This window comes from Chelonia mydas, chromosome 4 (genome assembly GCF_015237465.2).
Source record: "Chelonia mydas isolate rCheMyd1 chromosome 4, rCheMyd1.pri.v2, whole genome shotgun sequence".
NCBI lineage: Eukaryota > Metazoa > Chordata > Testudines > Cheloniidae > Chelonia > Chelonia mydas.
In genome coordinates, this window is record NC_057852.1 from 89809071 (window position 1) to 89830547 (window position 21477).

At 42.7% G+C, this 21477-nt stretch overlaps 1 long non-coding RNA gene across 2 annotated transcripts in view; it reads right to left on the minus strand.

Annotated features, from left to right (window-relative positions):
* The window catches only part of LOC122465341, a 56172-nt gene that overhangs the window by 20895 nt on the left and 13800 nt on the right, over window positions 1-21477 (minus strand). The window contains exon 3 of one of the 2 annotated variants that reach the window (XR_006290095.1): window positions 13695-13815. The exons of the other annotated variant lie outside the window; for it this stretch is intronic. This is a non-coding gene — a long non-coding RNA (uncharacterized LOC122465341). Of the gene's footprint in view, window positions 1-13694; window positions 13816-21477 lie in introns of those variants that run through there. 2 annotated transcript variants of the gene reach the window in all.

Genomic DNA, 21477 nt, shown 5'->3' on the forward strand with positions numbered 1-21477 from the left:
TTATAGAATGAAACAGTGTAATAAAAAAGACACTCAAAAACCTATTGTTTTCACAAGGAAAGTACTTTGATTTGCATTAACTCAACGGATGAGACTGCTGTGGAAGACAAGGATAGCAAATCAATAACTATGCTTCTCTACAAGTAGTTTTCAATGGTGTAGCATTTAATGCATAAATATTATGTAAACAGACATTAAATTATTGCAGAAAACAAAAATGAGCAAATGCAAGAAAAAATCCTATATTTTGCACTATAATTCTACTTTTATATTGTTGCAACTGAATTGCAAGAATAAAGTAACAAACATTTCCCTTTAAGAGAGAGAATATGAAGCAAGAGCTAGAATTACAAGAATTTGTGGACTCATCCAAAGAATATATTCCTTTGTGGGTAAACAGCAGGGCTTGTTGAAAGTTTTCTGTTGAAACTTATTTATGATGGAAAGTTGGATTTTTGACTGAACAAAATTTCCAATCAAGACCCCGTCCAGCTAAAGAAACATCCCTAGCTCCTTTATATTCTGTAGGTAATTGGACCCAACAGTCAGCATGACTCAACAATAAGTATTCTGAATCATAATGCAGCATTTCAATGCCTGAAATTAGCATAACTTAACAGAAGAGCCCTTTATTCCCATACAGTGTCTTACGGCATGTCTGTGCTATGGAGATTATACTGGCATAGATATGCGCACCACCAGAAGGAGCTTTTCTGCTGGTGTAGGAATATCACCTCCCCAAAAGTGGCAAAGAGTCCTGTGGCACTTTATAGACCAACAGACGTATTGGAGCATAAGCTTTCATGGATGGATGCCGACGAAGTGGGTATTCACCCACGAAAGCTTATGCTCCAATATGTCTGTTGGTCTATACGGTGCCACAAGACTCTTTGCCGCTTTTACAGATCCGAACTAACACGGCTACCCCTCTGATACTTGACACCTCCCCAAAGTTAGCTATGTCGACAGAAGCACGTTTCCACTGACATAGCTGTGGCTACACTAGGGGTTTTGTCAGGTTAGTTGCATCAGTGGGGTTTTGCATGAATGGTTCACACCCCTGACTGGTATAGCAATGCTGATGTAACTTCTCAGGGTAGACCAAGCATTGCACTGGCATATCTACACTGATATAGCCACCCCGGGGCAAACTCCCAATGCAGATGTGCTACACCAGTACAAAATGGACCTGTAGGACTTTCTCTGGAAATTTAGCCCCATTTTACACCCATGTGCTACATCTATAGTACAGTTACATCAGTACAAATTTCACTAGTGTGCACAGGCCTGTAGTCTGCCATCCCACAAAAAACTCTCTCTTTCTGCTTGTTCTTTTAGTTCAGAAATATTGGATCTGATTTTGATCTCCGTCACCTTCACCAGCTCTACAATGGTCTAACACAACTGATGTCACTGGAGTCATTCCTGATTAATACCACTGTGAGATCCAAACCAAGCCCATCATGCCCTTTCTTTCTGGAGAGGTGGCAGAATCCTAACCCTATAGTGCAGGGAGGGAGAATTACAGCTTAAGTTCCATTCTCATTTGATATCGCTATTCAGGTCCTCCAAAGGTTATGCTGAGGTCCTTCAGTAAGGAGGGAGAGAGAGGAAGAGCTTCCAAAGCTTCCCCTGACATTTCTAGTGTAAGAAAAACTTAAAAAGAAAAAGGAAAGTCAATGAGATCATCCATCATTTACATAAAACAGAGCAGTAAAAGGCAAAACCAAATTTTGGGGTTTTCCTTTGCACTTTCCCTTTAACAAAGGTCTGGTACTTAATGACCAAACGACATTGCAAATTTATGGAAAACACATTTTGATTATTTTGATGGCAACATACAACTTACTGCAAGATATCACTGTCATTGTGGTTGCCTTTGAAAAAGGCCTCTTCTTTTGCTTGCACATAAAATGTAAAATCTAAGTATTCAAACTGACATCCCACAGGAACCTTTATGAAAATGTGGCTCAGTCTGCAGATGGGCAAAAGCACATCAGATAATCATTTGCAAGATAAGGGCCTGATCCTGTCCTGCTGAGTGCAGTGCTTGTTACCAGGAGTGGTCCCACCGACTTCCGTGAATACTGGACTTGTCTATGCAGTGCCACTGTGCAGCAAGCTGGGGTGAAGATCTATAGCACGCTAGCATGCCATATGCTGCCTGGCTGTGTACATCCTTCTACTGCATGCTAATGTTCCAAATAGGAGTACGTCAAAGCTCACTAGAGAACCTTTAGTGCACACTGGCAGGGTCCACATGGCCAGTCAGTGCATGGCAGGCTTGCACTGTAGATTTCACCCCAGCTGGCTGCGTGCTAACTTTCCATCTAGACAAGCATTATTCACATCAGTTAGCACTATGCTTGATAGAGTTTTCGGGATCTGGTCCCTATACTGCTCCCATTGCTATTATTATTTGTTGTGAGCAGCCTACTATACTAAGGCTGGGATTAACCATGCATACTAAAAGAAAAACTTGCTGTTTTGCGTCATGGCTTTTAGGCCCAATCTCAGCCCCATTGATATCAGTGAGAGTTTCAATATTCATGTAAATGGGAACAGAAGCAGAGTTTTTATAAGGCAAGAGGCAGTGGATATGGCTTGCAAAGTTTTGGCTCATTTGGGTTTATTCCCTTAAAACCTCATTCTCCTCACCAGGGGCTTGATTCAAAGCTCATTGAAGTCACAGAAATACTTCAGTTGACCATGAAGTCTTTTGATCAAGTCCTTGGATATTTTTCCTGACTTTGAAACAATGAGGGCATGATCCTCAGGTGAATCTTCTCAGCCTCCCTGTTTCCTTTTGCCTTTGTAATTATTTGGGCACACTGATTATTTGCATCCACTATTATTTGTGGGTGTGGTTGTTGTAATGTAGCCATCTAATCACCTGATTGTATTCACATATCAAATGATGTAATAGATAAATTTATCCCCACAGGTAATTGTGGGCATAACACCTATGCCTGCTACCATGTTACCCAAAAAATGTGTGTGCAGAATAGGAGACCACCCTTTAAAAATGTGGCCTTGAAGCATTCCTGTTTGCTCATTGTTTCCTATTATACTTTCAACTTTCCGTTTTTTACTTTCTGACTCAGTTTTTGCTTACATGATGGCCTGATTGTAATCTTCCCCCAATCCTGCAGTCTGTATTCACGTGAGCAGGCACCATAAAGTGGAAGGGTTACTCATAGGTGTAAGGTTTTGCAAGTTTGGGCTCTTTAACAGCAAATGAGAACCAGTCAGCTAGCTGTAATGTTTCCCTGTGCCCAAAGAGCTTTCAAGATGAATTAATTTATTTTAGATGAAAGAGGACACATTTTGATTATTTTGATGGCAACATACAACAAGAACGAACAAAAGTAAAGTCTCCATGAGACTACAGTACATGAATTCTCTGTAACATGCTCTGTTGAACTGGCAGACTCTTGAAAAATGTAAAGCAGAGGTACAGAGAAAAACAAAATCAGACCTCAATGCTCCACATTGTCTTGTCAGCCATGTATAGTTTGCTCACAAGAAACTGTACTTCTCCAACACTTCAGTCAACACCAGACCTTATCTGCACCTTACTGAGTCACCAGTAATATTCTTTTCCTACAACAGTACTGTGTATTATAAATGTTTACTAGAAAAAGCAAAAAAAAAAAAAAAAATTGCTCTGAAGGGAAATTGTGACCATAGATAAAATAAATGTGTCCCTGCTCACACCATTTCAATTATTCGCTTTTTTTACTATGTAAATTTAAACATTGTTTAAATTTGTGGTTGGGAGTGAATGTAAATCATCATCCCTGCAAATCAGGATAGTTTGAGTTCTATCGTTAGTCGACATAGGTAACCCTGGAGTTCATGGGGCTCCCAAATTTGGGGTGTTGATTTTTTTTAAATCTTTCACCCACGTGGCACCACAAGAGTCAACATTTCCTCCTTTGCTACCCTGACAAGCACACCAGTGTCTTGGGGTTCTTAAAGCTAGCTACAGTCATAGACTGTTTTTCCCCTCCATGTGTACTGGCTCAAAGTCACTCTGATAATGTAACTTTGGCTATCTTATGTCAGAGCAGTGTCACTCCAATAATGTTGTAGAAAATAACTGAAATTGCCAGGGGGAAGATCAGCAACATGCAAACTTTTATTGAACAAACTTACCCCAATTACTATAAGTGGTCAAATATATATTATAGCTTCAATTATAGTCCTAGAAAGGCTCAGTCCAACCCTGCAGTCTTTATTCAGGCAAATCTATCCACTCTCTAGTGATGACTGAACTCTTTGGTGCAAGTAATACTTGTTACAAGCGCCCCATTCATTAAATGAATGAATAGTTTTCACTACTGGAGTGAGTCTTGGGCGCCACTGCTCGAGGGTGCCCCCAGGGGGCCGCTGCCCTGCGGGGAGGGCCGGCAGCACTAGCTGCCAGGGGCCTCTGAGCAGTGGCTGCTCTGGCCACCCCCAGGGCTGCTCCCTTGCTGCTGCTCTCGCCACCCCCGGGACCACTGCCGGGAGCCACCGCCCCCGGGACCACTACTCAGGCAATCCCCAGGGCCAGCTGCACCGGCTGCTGCTCAAGCCGTCTCTGGGGTCAGCCACACTAGTTGCTGCAGAAATCATGGATGTCACGGAAAATCATAGAATCTGTGACTTCTGTGACCTCCATGACAGACAAAGAACTCTAATCATAATGCAGAAAACTATGCCATGTCTATCCACGGCAAATATTCAGAAATCACGGTTTATAGTATTGACCAGCTCTGCTAATTCCTCCAGGCTTTTCCCGGGGGGGCAATAACTGGTTGGTTGAGCAAGTGAAACTACATGAGAGAACAGTCTCAGTTTGGCTGGGTTAGTGGTGGTGGAGAGACAGGAGCATTTGATCCACGCTGCAGTTGTTTGGCCTGGCCTACGCTAGGAATTTGCTTCAGTAGAGCTATGTCTGAACATCTCCCAAGGGTAAGAAAAATCCACACCCCTGAGACACGTAGCTATACGGACCTAACCCCCAGGATAGACCAGTGGTAGGTTGACAGAATAATTCCGGGGAGGTGGATTACCCTGTCCTGATGGGAGAAGCCCTCCCATTGGCATACACAGCATCTACACTGAAGCGATACATCGGCGCAGCTGCAGCATTTTAAGCATAGACAAGCCCGTTACCTTTTTACATGTGCCTCAAACAACGTATAGACAACAAGTGATAAAAAAAAATCCCGTTTAAATCAGCGTTGCTTGAGGTATCCATTGAACTTTAAATGATACACTGTAGAAAAAACAAAGCCCAATGAGATTCTTCTCTGAATATTATTTCCAAATTTAAAGGTCTTGCAGGTCCTCTGCCTTTTTACATGCACTGTAAATCATTTAGGTTTTGGTAGGCACTCTTATTTTTATTAAACTGATATTTTGCATTCCACAGCTTCCCCTTTCCTGTAAAGGGCAATGATCTTAAAATACATGCCTAAACCACTAAGCCACAAGCTGAAAAGTAAATAAGATAATACACAAAGTCGCCAACTATATTGGTGAGAAAAAACAATTAAAAAGATACAAAGCTTTAGTTAAAATAAGAAAGAGCCTGCTTGCTTAAATTTCTTATATTTTCTAATTCCAAGTGTCAAAAGGTGCAAGATTTGTACATTTCTGGGCTGCTCAGACTTGTTAGAAATACTCTTGTTCCTCACATAAGTTTCCCACTCAAGCACCAAAAGAATTGCTATGGAATAGCTGTGTTCTTTACTGAGTAGGTGCTTTCCCCTCTGCCCTCACACACTTGCTCTAATCGGAGAACATTTACCCGTAATGGTGGCTCAAATGGAGGAATGTGACTCTTCCCTATTCCAGGCCTGCTTACCATAATTTCTTCATTTGTAGACATATGGTGCAAGTGCTTCACTGCTTCATAATTCGTAATTCAGAGGGAAGTAAAATATTCAGATTGTTAAAAGTTTAACTATAAAAGACAAAGTAGGCAGGGAGATAGATGGACGTCCTGGAGCTTTTATGCAAAAAGGGTTCCCTGACAAAACAATGTGGCACACAGAGAAGATGCAAATGGCACACTACCAGCTTATAGCTCTTAGCAAGCTATGTGCAAAATCCTGTGAGAGTACACTGGGACTGGCAGGGAAAAGAAGAGCACAGAGAGGGATCCTCTTTGCCCTCAGCCCATCTGTGAGCCAGGAGTTCAGTGCAACCTTCTTTGGAATGCTAGACTAGATGTACACCCAGCCAGTGCACCGCAGCTGCAGGGGGCTTTGCTCCAATAGATTCTAGTTAGGCCCTTAGTGCTTATACTGCTTTTTGAAGCAGGCTTGTTACAGGGCTACATCTTGCTCCTTTTTACCAGGACGGGGGCAGTAAAGTCAACCTCAGAGCGTATTCCCCATCCCAGCGCCTCAAACCAAATGTCTTGTATCTTCACTCGCCAAAACAAGTATGTCTTTACCACAGAAGAACTAGCTACCCTGCTGTAAAAGCACAGTGGAGACAAGGCAAAGAGAAACTAAGTGAGGTCAACCACAGGTCGGGGAACAGGGCTAACCTTGCCTAGCTAGTTCTCAGTAAACCCTACAGTGCTTTCTCTCTGTTAAATTGTAAGTGGAGACAACTGTTGTGCATTAGCTTGCTGTAAAACTATCTTTGTGTCAGTGAGAACAAAGCCTGAGTCATCCTCCTGCTCTGTGTTGGCAAGACGGCTCAGAGCCCTCTGTGTGACAGACCTGGTTCTGCTGCCACCCCACCTGCATGGCTCAGTATTGTATATTGTTGTATCAGTTTTAAGACTTATACAAGCATCTGGATACAGTGATGCCTGTAATAAAGCCTCTACCTAATGGCATTCAGATGGGAACAACAGCAGTCTATGTTCTTTTTGTGGATACAGACTAACACGGCTGCTACTCTGAAACCTCTCATACAAGTTGTCAGTAATGGCATGGCCCTGAGTATTAGAAGAAAGTGTGTAGTGTAAGAAGACAGACAGACACTTTGCTCTTGGGAAAACTGGTGAAAAATCATGTTTTCAGCCATGTGTGGAAAAATAAAATGTTTGTGCCTTGCCTACAGTGAGGCACATGGCTTACATACCATAGAGTTACTTCAGAGTATGGAGCGTAAGCTTTATCTATCGCTGGGTTAGGCCATATACAATGTAATCCCTACCTGTGTCAATAATCTGGCTAAAATCATGACTTTACATCTCAGTTCAGTGTACCACTTCCAGATATCACTGGCCTGCTCTATGAACAGCTATTAGGGCTACACGACTAGTTACAGCAGTGAAAATCCCTGGTGTAAACATACGGCACTGATGTAAAACAGGGTTTGCCCGATACGATGTATGTATGTTGCACAGTGCAAGCCTTGTATTCTACCAGTGCAGCGGAGGATTTGCACCAGTGTAGCTACATCAATAAAAAAAAAAAAGAGAGAGAGAAAACAGACTAGATAAGACCATAATGTTACTGAAAAGGGATAGATTGAGCACATTGCAAACTGAAGACCTCGAAGACTGAAGAGGCACCGAACCTGAATAGCACAGACAATGGCAATGTAATCTCTTCATTCACCCTACCTACCCATAGAATCAAAGGGTTGCAAGGGACCGCAAGGGTCATCTAGTCTAACCCTCTGCCAGGATGCAGGATTTTTTGCAGAGCCAGCCCAAAACATTTTGGCACCTGAGGCGGGGAGCGCAAATGATGCCCCCATGCCCCCTCGCTTGCACGAAAACTTTGAAAGGTCTCAATTCTGCCTTCTTCCTCTTCTACTCTTCTCATGGTACTGCTCTGCTACCTACCCCAATAAAGGAGAGCTAACAACTTAAAATGCCTTGTTCAAAAATTTTAAGTAACATTTAACTTTCAAACGCCTGAACAGCAAATGTAACTTTTCTTGTCTGCATAGTAAACACTGGCATTTCTATCTGTTTGAATAATCAAAGTGGTGCTTTCCATGCCTTCTTGGTTGCAAAGATTTGAACTGCTTCCTGCTGAAGGTCCACAGTCTGGGCCAGCTATTGAGATGGTTGCAAGGCCGACCAGCCTCTCCTGTGTCATTGTGGAGCATAGATGTGTTTTTATTAACTTCAGCTTGGAGAATTCTCTATGGGCAACTGTTACAGGAAGTGTTAGAAGTATGCGCAGAACAATAAAAGCATTTGGAAAGAGGGTGGTCATCTTATTTGTGCACATATATTCCAGAACAGCCTTTGGAGTTTATCCTGCTGAAATGTATCTTGAAAGAGCTTTCAGTTCATCACCTAAATCACTGGCATCAATATCGCGCATGTCATTATGTGTCAACACTGTCTCTAGTGCCCTGCATTGCTGGTGTAGGTCTTCTTCAGGTATAGTGAGGAGCTTTGGAATATCATACAACATCCCAAATATACTGCTGTGTTCCTTGAGCTGCATGAAACGTTCTTCAACCGACTGTATTGCACAGTCTAGCACCTGGTTAAAGAATTCAACTTTGAATTGTTGTTTGGGGTCTCTTATGGGATTATCCCGTACCTCGTAATCAAAATGTCTTCTTCGATGACTCTTGCATTCTTGAATGGGTGGGAAAATAGCTTCAGTGTGAAGTTCCTCTGCCAACTTCTGTGCACTCTGCAGAACCAGTAAGACTGTAGATATGACTTTGCTTTGTCCAGTAGTTCCATCGCTCCAGATATATCAAGGTCAACATCTTGGAGTCTCTTGCTTCCAACATTTATTTCAAACAGTATGTCATGCCACAACACTAAGCCACACAGAAATATGAAGTTATGTATGTTTCTGGGGATTCCACTTCCCTCTGCCACTGTTCTCCCATGAACAGTTCCTGTCATAGCATTATCCTCCATAATGGCAACTATGGCATCATCTATCTTCCCAATTTGGTGTTTGATAGGCTTTATCACCTCCACTCAACTTTCCCATCATGTGGCGCTCAGTGGTTTCAGTGTCAGAGAGGATGTTCCCAAATGTTGCTTCAAAATTTGCCATTGATGAGTTGATACAGAGAAAAATATACAGATGCTTTGAATTAAATTAAAAAATTCAGCAGCCTCACTAGAAGCTGATGCTGCATCACTGACCACCAAGTTCAATGATGAGAACTGCATGGGACAAAAAAAGCTTGAGGGTTTAACTCTCGGATCCGTGTCTGCACTCCTCCATTCTTTCCTCTCATGTTGGCACCATTATCATAGCCCTGACCTCTCATGTCAGCTATCACAATTCCCATATCTTCCAGCGTTTTAAGAAGCACATTTGTCATACCAGCTCCTGTAGTATCATCAATGTCAATAAATTCTAGAAAATGCTCTCTGCCCGTCAACCATTGCAGGGACATTTTCACTAGGTTCTGTTATTGTTACAAAATGCACCATTAAAGTTATTTGTTCCGTATGGCTGATGTCAGGTGTGCAGTCCAGAATAATGGAGTAATATCTTGTGGACTTCAGTTCTGCCACAATCTTCTGTTTGACTTTTGTTGCCAGTAACTGTATGATCTCATTGTGAATTGTTTTTCCAATATGGTGGTGTGTGTACATTTCTTGGGTGGTGACTCTTAGATGCTCCTGGAGTACAGCATCAAACTCAGCCATCAGCTCCACAATTTTAAGGAAGTTTCCACTGTTTGGCACATACAGCTGATCTGAAGTACCATGCAGTGCTAGGTTTTGGGTAGCAAGCAGTCTCACAATGGCAATGAGCCTTTTCAGAACATTTTGCCAATAAACAGACTCTGATGCAATCTTCTCTTGATACTGATCATCTATGGTAGCCTTTAACCTTAGTCTCATCTCAAGCTCTTTCCACCTATGGAATGCTCTCTGGTGATTTGCTGCCTTCTCATGGCATGCCAGATTTCTAGCCAGATTTTTCCAGTCTTTTGTCCTTATAACCCAATGTGGCTGGAACATTAGACTGGCAGAGTTTGCAACAAATACAGTATGCAGCATTCTGGGTTTTTGAGTACATAAGCCATTGCCTCTCCACTTTGTCACCATTGGGGATTTCACGCCAGTAATGCATTGGATGAAAACTTCTATTTTCATTGTCTTTGGGGAACATGAAGTTTTTCACTTGCTGTGGCCCAGGCAGTACAAGGAAGTCCCTCAGGCTACTGCTCAAGTGGGTCCACAGTCCTGGATCATGTAGGCGTAAGGAACTAAACTCAGCAGCAGCTGTTTCTTGTGCCTCCACCACACTCTTCTCTGATCTACACTTTTCTTCAGGAATGTGCATGGTTACATCCATTTCAGATGGAGATATGGATGCTGCAGTAGCTGCTAGGTCACCTGTATTCTGACTAACTGGAAGATCAGGCATCTCCTTACCACTCACATCCTCATTGGAGCCGGAAGGCTCAACATGAACATTTGTGTCTATGTTTCTCAGGAGAGCTCCTTCCTGCTTAGATAGAAACGCTTCCTTTGCTTTCTTTTTCTGAATGCTGCCCCAGAGGGGAGTTTTCTTCTTTCACTCATGACTCCTGTTCTGTGCCAGCTAGAGTGGCTCTCAACACTCAGTTGAAGGAGACAAATAAGCAGGCTGGTAGCAGGGCCTGAGTGAGGGAAGATATCAGCGTCTTAAGGGCCTAACTGGCTCCTACTACTTCAGTTGACTGCCTGTTCTCCTCAAGTGGGTTCAGGGAAGCAGCAGGAAACAGGAAGCTCCCTGGGAAGCTGGGGTTAATCAGTCCAGGCTCCTGGGGGTGCTAGAGAGGTACATAAGAGGCTCCTCCTCTCTCTCCGTGCAGCTCCTGCTGTTTTCTGTTATTCCCTCTCACCTTTTCTCCTGCCTGTCTGTTATGTCTCTTGTGCCCTCCTTCCTCCAGCACAGCACTCCACTATCTCTGTGCATCTAGAGCCGAGAGAATACATATGCATCAGCAGCAGACACAATTTTCTACACTCTGGGTCCTAGTGGCGCCCCCCCACAGTCTGGCACTTGAGGCGGCCACCTCAGTTCGCCTCATGGTAAGGCCAGCCCTGATTTGTTGGGTCTAAACCATCCAAGACTGGTGGCTATCCAGCCCCCTTTTGAAAATCTCCAGTGAAGGAGCTTAACAACCTCCCTAGGCAGTCTGTTCCATTGACCTACTGTTCTTACAGTTAGGAAGTTTTTCCTGAGATTTAATCTAAACCTGCTATGCTATAGTTTGAACCACTGCTTCTGTGGCAAAAGAGAAGAACTTTTCTCCATCATATCTCTCTTTAACCTCCTCTTTCCAATCTAAACATACCCATTTCCTTCATCCTTTGCTCATAGATCTTGTATTCCATCTCTTTGTCTCTGGCCTCTGGATCCTTTCCAGTTTTGCTACATCCTTTTTATACATTGGTGTCCAAAATTGGACACAATACTCCAGCTGAAGCCTAACCAGCGCTGAGTAGAGCAGTACTATCGCCTCCCATGACTTGCATGCTATGCCTCTGCTAATGCAACCTAGAATTGCATTTTTTTTTTGCAACAGCATCACATTTGTGACTCATGTTGAGGTTGTGATTCACCACAACTCCCAGATCCTTCTCAGCAGTGCTGCTGCCAAGCCAGTTTCCCCCCATTCTGTATTTGTGCATTTGTTTTTTCTTCCATAAGTGTAGCACCTTGTTCCAAAGTGCCTGAAGCCTGACCAACAGGGAGTACTTGGGTGAGGGTGAGAGTATTCAGTGTCTTTGGGCTCTCTGTTGATACTACCATTTTTGATGGTAGATTTTGTCCACTAGGAACTAAATGCATTTAACAAAGCCACCAAATATTCATCATATGATAATGACTTGACTACCAATCCCGGTTGAAACCAAAGTTATATTCAAAGACTCATACTTTTCAGCCTTCTGCAGAACTCTAGTAACTGTTTGTGCATGATTGACCTTTGAAATATTTCTTCTGACTCTGCTTGTGTTCTGGGTTTAATAATCTTGGATTTAGAAAGTCCGTACAATGTTGGGTCTAGATACCTCCTCTCCCTTTGTGGCTGTCCATGATAACTGTGCTCATTTGCAACATGGTAACTAGCAGTACCCAGGTATATAGATGCTGTCAATAGCCATGATGACGTATGGTATTATGAGTGCTAGGTTCTAAACTATAGAACCCTATGACTGGAGATCAGAGACTATGTGGTAGGGGGTGGGAATCCAAGAACAAGCAAGTGAATCCTAGGAAAAAAAAGAGTAAAGTCTGGTTTTGTTTGTTGTGTTTTGTTTAGTGTTATGCCTCCTATCTATGTTATTTGGCTTTCTATAAACACTTGAGAGACATATTCATATCTATCTTCTGTATATTCATATTTGCCCTGTCCGTTGATTCGTCAGAAGAATACCAATGAAATGTTTTCCTTCCTTTTGGTTTTTTCCAGCAATTTTTTTGTCCAGGATTATCACTGTTCTTCCAGATCTCCCCTCTTGTCATCTTTGTTCTTTTCATGATGCATACATTTATTCATGTGGTCTCAGATTCTCCATAGCCCTTCACCCTACGTAATCATTTGTACCATTGCACGGTAGATAGAAAACATTACCATTCTGAGTAGCATTTTACACTCATTGTGCACTCACTTTTCTCTGGTGTAAGTGACTATACAAGGTGCAGGTAGCAAAAAATCCAGTCCTTGACATCAGTCAGAGCTTTGCTTTGACTTCACTGGTAGCAAGATTAATCCCTTCATGTTTCTGCATGTAGTTCTTGCTTTCTCTTCCTTCCCAGTCTTTTTCTCAATCACTCCTTAAACTTCTTGAGTTTTAACCTTGAATATGTCAGGTTGAGGTAACCTAGAAACTTTTTCTGCATGACTGATGATTCTTTCATTCTGGGTTTCTTTGCTTCTTAGCTTCTTATAGACCTTTGAGCTGGTTTTGGATCTGTGAAATATTCTTATTTCCTCAGCAAAATGTCCAGATCCATTCAAATTCAAAGTGAATTTATCCATTTCTTTCTTATAACTCAGTGCAGGATGGGCTCTCCCCACACTGTAACAATGTCTTCTCTGCTTCATAACAGCAGTGTGACAAAACCAGAGTGTCAGTATGTGATAAAGCAGTGGAATATAACAATAAAGCTTTCGCATCAACTGGACATACACCTAGGTGTTGTTGGTAGGGTCCCTTTGTACCTTGATATTGTGGCAGGCATCTGTTTTACACCCTTCACAGGATTACAGATTGTGTGAAGGAGCAGGAGAATGGCAAACTAGTTTATATGAAACTTGAAGCATTACTGCTCCGCTGAGAATTTTACACCTCAATTCATCCAATGCCCGCCAAAGTCAATGGAAAAACTAACTGACTTCAGCGGGCTTTGGCTCAGACTCTATATTGGCTGCCTGCTTGTTAAGTATTTGTGAGAAACAAGCAGTGCAAAGCGTCAATGCACAAGCCATAGTTCATTTTGTAGTCTGCATACAAAAAATGGTGTGATGCAATTTTTTTTATGTAAAAAATTCTGCCATGGGAACAGTTCACTTAAACTGTCTTTAACAGACATTTTTTCCAACTTCAAATATTTATATGAACAGGAATACTGTACTATATCAAACACTTTAGTAGCCCGAAGACATGTGTAAAGATCTATGTATCTGCTCTCTTAAAGGATTTGATGAGCTGTTGTGGAACTAGTTTATATGAAAAATAGCTAACCGGAATGACAGACCAGCATTTGTTAGTTTTGAGTTTACAGTGCATGACCTTAACTTACCAAAATGACAGAAGAGGATGTATATTTCGCATAACACAATCTGGTTTATATCTTTTAGATTTTTTTATTTTAATCCTATTACTCTCTTAGCCAAGCAAGTGAATGTCACCTTTAACCATTGCTGTGAAAGAGAAAAAAATATCCGGCTTATCTTTCAAAAGAGGTATAGATTTACTCTTTATAATTTCTTATATTTAATAATTCTACCTAGAAACTACAAGTCATATTTCAACTCATAGTGAAACACAATGAACAAAAACTAAGTTAACTTTTCTAAGTTTTGTACTCTATTGCATATTATCGGTTAATTCTAAAAGTCCCGTTCTGCTCTAAAAATGGAGTTCCTCATGCATTCTCTCTCTCAATGATTTTCATACCATTTCAGGTAAAACAAAGGGTTTTTTTTCTGCCTGCCATGTAAACTCAACCTGTGACCTGAGAGTCAAGTTGGATTCTTTCCTTCTCACACAGCACCAGTAATAAAAACTCTGTAGTCCCAATGCCAGTGACTCCTGAGCAGTCCAGTTGTGTTAAGGGAAAGGAAGAGTGTGTAAACGGAGCTCCAGAGGTACTGAAGGACCTTATGCAAAACAAGTTGTGCAGGATCCCATTCAATGTCTTCCTCACTTCTCATGATGACCTTTCAAACTATTGAGAAATACCCTTCTAATCTATTTGTGAAGTTTTGGGGGCTTGAAGGGGCCACCGTACCTGAACCGGGAGTTAGAGCTGAAACATACTTTCCAAGTAATGGAGAGCAGTTAGAGTTAATTCTTTGCTGCAACCCATTGGCACCAAAGCTGGACATGATTGATATGGAGGAAACAGTGATACCACTGACTAGAAAAGCTGCATAGGTTGCATCATCCTAAAGTTGCCACTGCATCACAGATGACCAAGCTGAGGTTCTAGGGAAATGGGTTCCTTCCCCCCACCCTCAAAAATTACTTCCAAAATCTTAAAGCAGGCCCTGGGTGTCCAGTTTGTATGAACCATTCCTCCCTGTTGTATCATTAGCTATTGTGGTGCAAACTGAGAAGGGGCCATACTCCTACTCTGGGAGAAGTAAGGATTTAAGGGGGTTGCTGCTCTATCATATATACAGGCCAGGATATTGTAGAAGTCCATTTCCACCAAGAGACACTCATCTCCTCCACTAACATATCCCCCTGTTTTCATTCTGTGCTCATGGAAGAAAAGCCAGGAAGCACAGAGGACAAGGACATGAAGAATGCATGGTGAACAGGTCTGTGCAAGATGTGAAGCATCTGCTGAGCTACCTTAAATTGTGTTTTGACTCTGAAATGGGGATCTGTAAAACTGGCAACCTGAGCTGCCATTATGATGGAATCCCACTGATATGATCTACTTGTGACAATGTACTCAGCTTCCTTTTACAAGTCACAGAGCATGGACAATGAAACTGAACTGAAATATAGTCAGTTTTACTTCCTGGTTCTCTGGCACCTGCACAAGGTTGGAATATTTGAGTTGAGATTTAAAGAAAAGAAAATAATGAAAAAATTAATATGGTTTGTAAAACTTTTTTTTTAAGAGCCTGACTTTTTATCCTAAACTACTTGATACTATCCCTTAGACCTTGTCTACACTGGTGGCGGCATGTAGAGTACATGTAGTTACATGCCGCAGTGAAAGGCAGAATCCCTGAAACCCATTCAGGCTCAGTCTCTGGATTTGAATTAAGAGAGAAAGAGAGAGTCTGTCCACCCACCCGACTCTGAGTGTCTGAATCAGCAGTCCTCACTCAGGCAAAGCTCTGGATGAAGTTGCTGGGAGCTGAGCATCAGTAAGGATTCACAGGTCAAACCTTTAACAGAAGCCAACTTAAGTAATATAAACTTGATTCAGAACCCAGCTAGAGATTTTAAAAATGTTGAACAATACTCCTGATGCTATTGACCTAAGAAAAATTTGATATTTAGAGTGCTGCCAGCAAAAACATTTAATTCCTGTCGCGGGCTTTGTTGAGTGAGTTTCCTAGGTTGTTTGTAGCAGCAAATAAGGCAACTCGGTTCAATAAGCTAATAAATATATTGAGAATTAGGTCTTATTTTGTATTAAAATATAGAGGCAAAATAAAATAGAGAAAATTCATAGAATTTGGTCACACTTTATATGAAGGGAGTATTTATAAATAGTTAGTAACTTACAAACAGATGGTGAATAAATGGTTAATCAGTGTCTGTAGACTCCAAGAGGTCAATAGGTTGTTTTATTAACTGTGGCATATACCATCTATAACACTTTCTGTTGATGTGCTTATAGCCTTTTGTACCACAGACTACTCATCTTTGTAAAATGCTCATAACATTTTTAATTGTCTAAACTCCTTTATAAACTAAGTGTGCCCTTTTTATAAAGTGTGACTTTTGGTTACCTCTCCAGCAAATATCTGAAAATACAGGCATGTCTCCCCAATTATTTCTTTTTATCCATTCTGGTTCATGACAGTTTATTTGTGAGTTCATTTTCATGTTACTTTACACACAACATAGTCAAGTGTTTATAAAGGAAGACTTTTGAATTTTTCCCTCTCTTTATTCTCACTCCTTGACTCTCTGATGCTCCCAGCTCTATTCGGTGCTTTGTGATCCCTGATACTTGTGGTATATGTACTAGCAGTACTTGAAGAACTGATAAGCAGTACAGGAAGCTTTGAAGGAGATTGAATTTATATTGATTATAAGACTTCTGGCCATTTAAGATAGAGTTTCATAATCTTACAGGAAGTCTGAACTGACTTTTTTCTCTGTTGTTAGAAATACTTTCCAGTCCACAATACTGTGCTGTTTTCAGTCTTATTTCATCTTTAGGATGATTTATGATCTTTGTTGTATTCAACATGATGAGCTCAACTGATATGAGTACCCACGGGAAGGGTCTTTTAAAGAGATAGATGATTACAGTTGGTGACTTGTGACAAAAATCTGAAGCCAATTATTCTCTTGAGAGCAACTTCTCTTTTAAATGACACATGTGGAACATTTTATGAAAAGTAATAGACTAGATGAAAATGCAGTCTGAGGAATTTATCATCCTAGTCACTCTAAGACATATTGGTGATGATATGAATAGATGGTAGTAATGAATTTTTCATAGTTCTATAAATGCTGTTTGTTAGAATATTATGCATACATATTGAAAGTAAAACTGGAAATCCAGTGTCATTTGTTTTTTATTCTCCTGCCACCACAGACGTGCTTTATAAATATTTAGAATGAGTGGATCAACTGCTACATTAATTCTACCATGACTCATATTTCTCTGGATATTATTGTGGATATTTTGGCAGAGCCTCAAAATCCCCTATATACATTATATGTCTCTGACATCTCAGTCTGATAAGTCAAGGGTAAGATGCAAGTCGGAGATGCTAAAGGTCCAATCATATATTCCTAGAGCACTCAACTTCCCTAGGCTGTGTGTACATGAGCGTTTATCTTTAAATCGCTCACTGGTGCACTAGCACCAGTGCTGCTTGACTGGTGGGAGCTACAGGTGTTTTTACCATGGTGTTATCTAACCCTTTTCAGAGTAGGTCAAGATGTGTAGACAAGGCCTTTGCAAAGTCAGTGGCAGGTTTGAAAGCCCAGAGATTGCAGCTGGAGACCAGGCTATTGAAGTCAATGGCTAAACTTCCATTACTGAACACCTGCAAATCTCATTGACTTCAGGGGGAATGGCAGTCCTAACAGATGGTCACCTCCAAGGATTTAGCCCAGTTGCCTTAAATAAAGAAGTATGGGCTGGATGAATGCACTATAAGGTGGGTAGAAAATTGGCTAGATTGTCGGGCTCAACGGGTAGTGATCAATGGCTCCATGTCTAGTTGGCAGCCGGTATCAAGTGGAGTGCCCCAAGGGTCGGTCCTGGGGCTGATTTTGTTCAATATCTTCATTAATGATCTGGAGGATGGTGTGGATTGCACCCTCAGCAAGTTTGCAGACGACACTAAACTGGGAGGAGTGGTAGATATGCTGGAGCATAGGGATAGGATACAGAGGGACCTAGACAAATTGGAGGATTGGGCCAAAAGAAATCTGATGAGGTTCAACAAGGACAAGTGCAGAGTCCTGCACTTATGACGGAAGAATCCAATGCACCGCTACAGACTAGGGACCGAATGGCTCAGCAGCAGTTCTGCAGAAAAGGACCTAGGGGTTACAGTGGACGAGAAGCTGGATATGAGTCAACAGTGTGCCCTTGTAGCCAAGAAGGCCAATGGCATTTTGGGATGTATAAGTAGGGGCATTGCCCTATCCAACCTATCCAACTATACTCTTAACCCAGCAGAAGCAGCTATCCTATCTCGGGGCCTCTCCTTCTGCCCCTCCACCCCCACGAACATGATACAGTTCTGTGGTGACCTAGAATCCTATTTTCAACATCTCCAACTCAAGGAATATTTCCCACACACCTCTGAACAACACACTAATCCACAGAGACCTCCCTACCAACACTACAAAAAGAAGGATTCTAGGTGGACTCCTCCTGAAGATCGAGACAGCAGACTGGACTTCTACATAGAGTGCTTCCGCCAACGTGCACGGGCTGAAATTGTGGAAAAGCAGCATCACTTGCCCCACAACCTCAGCCGTGCAGAACACAATGCCATCCACAGCCTCAGAAAAAACTCTGACATCATAATCAAAAAAGCTGACAAAGGAGGTGCTGTTGTCATCCTGAATAGGTCGGAATATGAACAAGAGGCTGCTCGGCAGCTCTCCAACACCACTTTCTACAAGCCATTACCCTCTGATCCCCACTGAGAGTTACCAAAAGAAACTACAGCATTTGCTCAAGAAATTCCCTGAAAAAGCACAAGATCAAATCCGCACAGACACACCCCTGGAACCCCGACCTGGGATATTCTATCTGCTACCCAAGATCCATAAACCTGGAAATCCTGGGCGCCCTATCATCTCAGGCATTGGCACCCTGACAGCAGGATTGTCTGGCTATGTAGACTCCCTCCTCAGGCCCTACGCTACCAGCACTCCCAGCTACCTTCGAGACACCACTGACTTCCTGAGGAAACTACAATCCATCGGTGATCTTCCTGATAACACCATCCTGGCCACTATGGATGTAGAAGCCCTCTACACCAACATTCCACACAAAGATGGACTACAAGCCATCAAGAACACTATCCCCGATAATGTCACGGCTAACCTGGTGGCTGAACTTTGTGACTTTGTCCTTACCCGTAACTATTTTATATTTGGGGACAATGTATACCTTCAAATCAGCGGCATTGCTATGGGTACCCGCATGGCCCCACAGTATGCCAACATTTTTATGGCTGACTTAGAACAACGCTTCCTCAGCTCTCGTCCCCTAATGCCCCTACTCTACTTGCGCTATATTGATGACATCTTCATCATCTGGACCCATGGAAAAGAAGCCCTTGAGGAATTCCACCATGATTTCAACAATTTCCATCCCACCATCAACCTCAGCCTGGTCCAGTCCACACAAGAGATCCACTTCCTGGACACTACAGTGCTAATGAACGATGGTCACATAAACACCACCCTATACCGGAAACCTACTGACTGCTATTCCTACCTACATGCCTCCAGCTTTCACCCTGACCACACCACACGATCCATTGTCTACAGCCAAGCTCTGCGATACAACCACATTTGCTCCAACCCCTCAGACAGAGACAAACACCTACAAGATCTCTATCAAGCATTCTTACAACTACAATACCCCCCTGCGGAAGTGAAGAAAAAGATTGATAGAGCCAGAAGAGTTCCCAGAAGTCACCTACTACAGGACAGGCCTAACAAAGAAAATAACAGAACACCACTAGCCGTCACCTTCAGCCCCCAACTAAAACCCCTCCAACGCATTATTAAGGATCTACAACCTATCCTGAAGGATGACCCAACACTCTCACAAATCTTGGGAGACAGGCCAGTCCTTGCCTACAGACAGCCCCCCAACCTGAAGCAAATACTCACCAGCAACCACATACCACACAACAGAACCACTCACCCAGGAACCTATCCTTGCAACAAAGCCCGTTGCCAACTGTGCCCACATATCTATTCAGGGGACACCATCACAGGGCCTAGTAACATCAGCCACACTATCAGAGGCTCATTCACCTGCACATCCACCAATGTGATATATGCCATCATGTGCCAGCAATGCCCCTCTGCCATGTACATTGGTCAAACTGGAGAGTCTCTACGTAAAAGAATAAATGGACACAAATCAGATGTCAAGAATTATAACATTCATAAACCAGTCGGAGAACACTTCAATCTCTCTGGTCACGTGATTACAGATATGAAAGTTGCGATATTACAACAAAAAAAACTTCAAATCCAGACTCCAGCGAGAAACTGTTGAATTGGAATTCATTTGCAAATTGGATACAATTAACTTAGGTTACCTTGCATAATAACTTAGCCACTCCCAGTCTCTATTCAAGCCTATTTCCCCTTGTTTTTTCCTACCCCCCCCCCCCCCAGACGTTCTTGTTAAACCCTGGATTTGTGCTGGAAATGGCCCACCTTGATTATCATACACATTGTAAGGAGAGTGATCACTTTAGATAAGCTATTACCAGCAGAAGAGTGGGGTGGGAAGAGGTATTTTTTCATGCTTTGTGTGTATATAAAAAGATCTTCTACACTTTCCAGAGTATGCATCCGATGAAGTGAGCTGTAGCTCACGAAAGCTTATGCTCAAATAAATTGGTTAGTTTCTAAGGTGCCACAAGTACTCCTTTTCTTTTTGTCCCATCTAGTGGCACTGAGACCACTTAGAGAGATAAAATGAGTCTGCTCTACAGCCTTAGCTAACAGCCAGTTGTCTTTTAGCTCATGCAGTAGGACAGGGGTGGCCAACCTGAGCCTGAGAAGGAGCCAGAATTTACCAATGTACACTACCAAAGAACCATAGTAATATGTCAGCAGCCCCGCATCAGCTCCACCACCCCACTCCCAGCACCTGCCACCCACCGGCCTTGCTGATCAGTGCCTCTCGCTCCCTCCCTGCACTTCCCAATCAGCTGTTTTGTGGCGTGCAGGAGGCTCTGGAGGGGAGGAGCGAGGGCATGGCAGGCTCAGGGGAAGGGGTGGAGTGGAGGCAGGGCCTGCGGCAGAGCCAGGGGTTGAGCAGTGAGCATCCTCCGGCACATTGGAAAATTGGTGCCTGTAACTCCAGCCCTGGAGTTGGTGCCAAAACAAAGAGCTGCATGTGGCTCCGGAGCCACAGGTTGGCCACCACTGCAGTATTAGGCTCATGCACTAAGCTCCAGAGGTCACCAGTTCAGTCCTGCCCGCCGATGGCCAGGGTCTGTCAGCATTACACCTCTACATAGAATATCAGGGTTGGAAGGGACCTCAGGAGGTCATCTAGTCCAACCCCCTGCTCAAAGCAGGACCAATCCCCAATTTTTGCCCCACATCCCTAAATGGCCCCCTCAAGGATTGAACTCACAACCCTGGGTTTAGCAGGCCAAAGCTCAAACCACTGCGCTATTCCTCCCCCCCAACGCAAGAAGCCTGGGAAACAAGCAGGAGGAATTGGAAGTTCTGGCATAGTAAAGGAACTAATGATGTGACTGGAATAACAGACTTGGTGGGAGCACTGTCATGGATGGGTATAAACTGTTCAGAAAGGAGAGGCGGGGGACAAAAGGTGAAGGAGTTGTACTGAATGTAAGAGAACAATATGATTGCTCAGAGCTCCAATATGAAACTGGAGAAAAGCCTGTTGAGAGTCTTTGGGTTAAGTTTAAAGG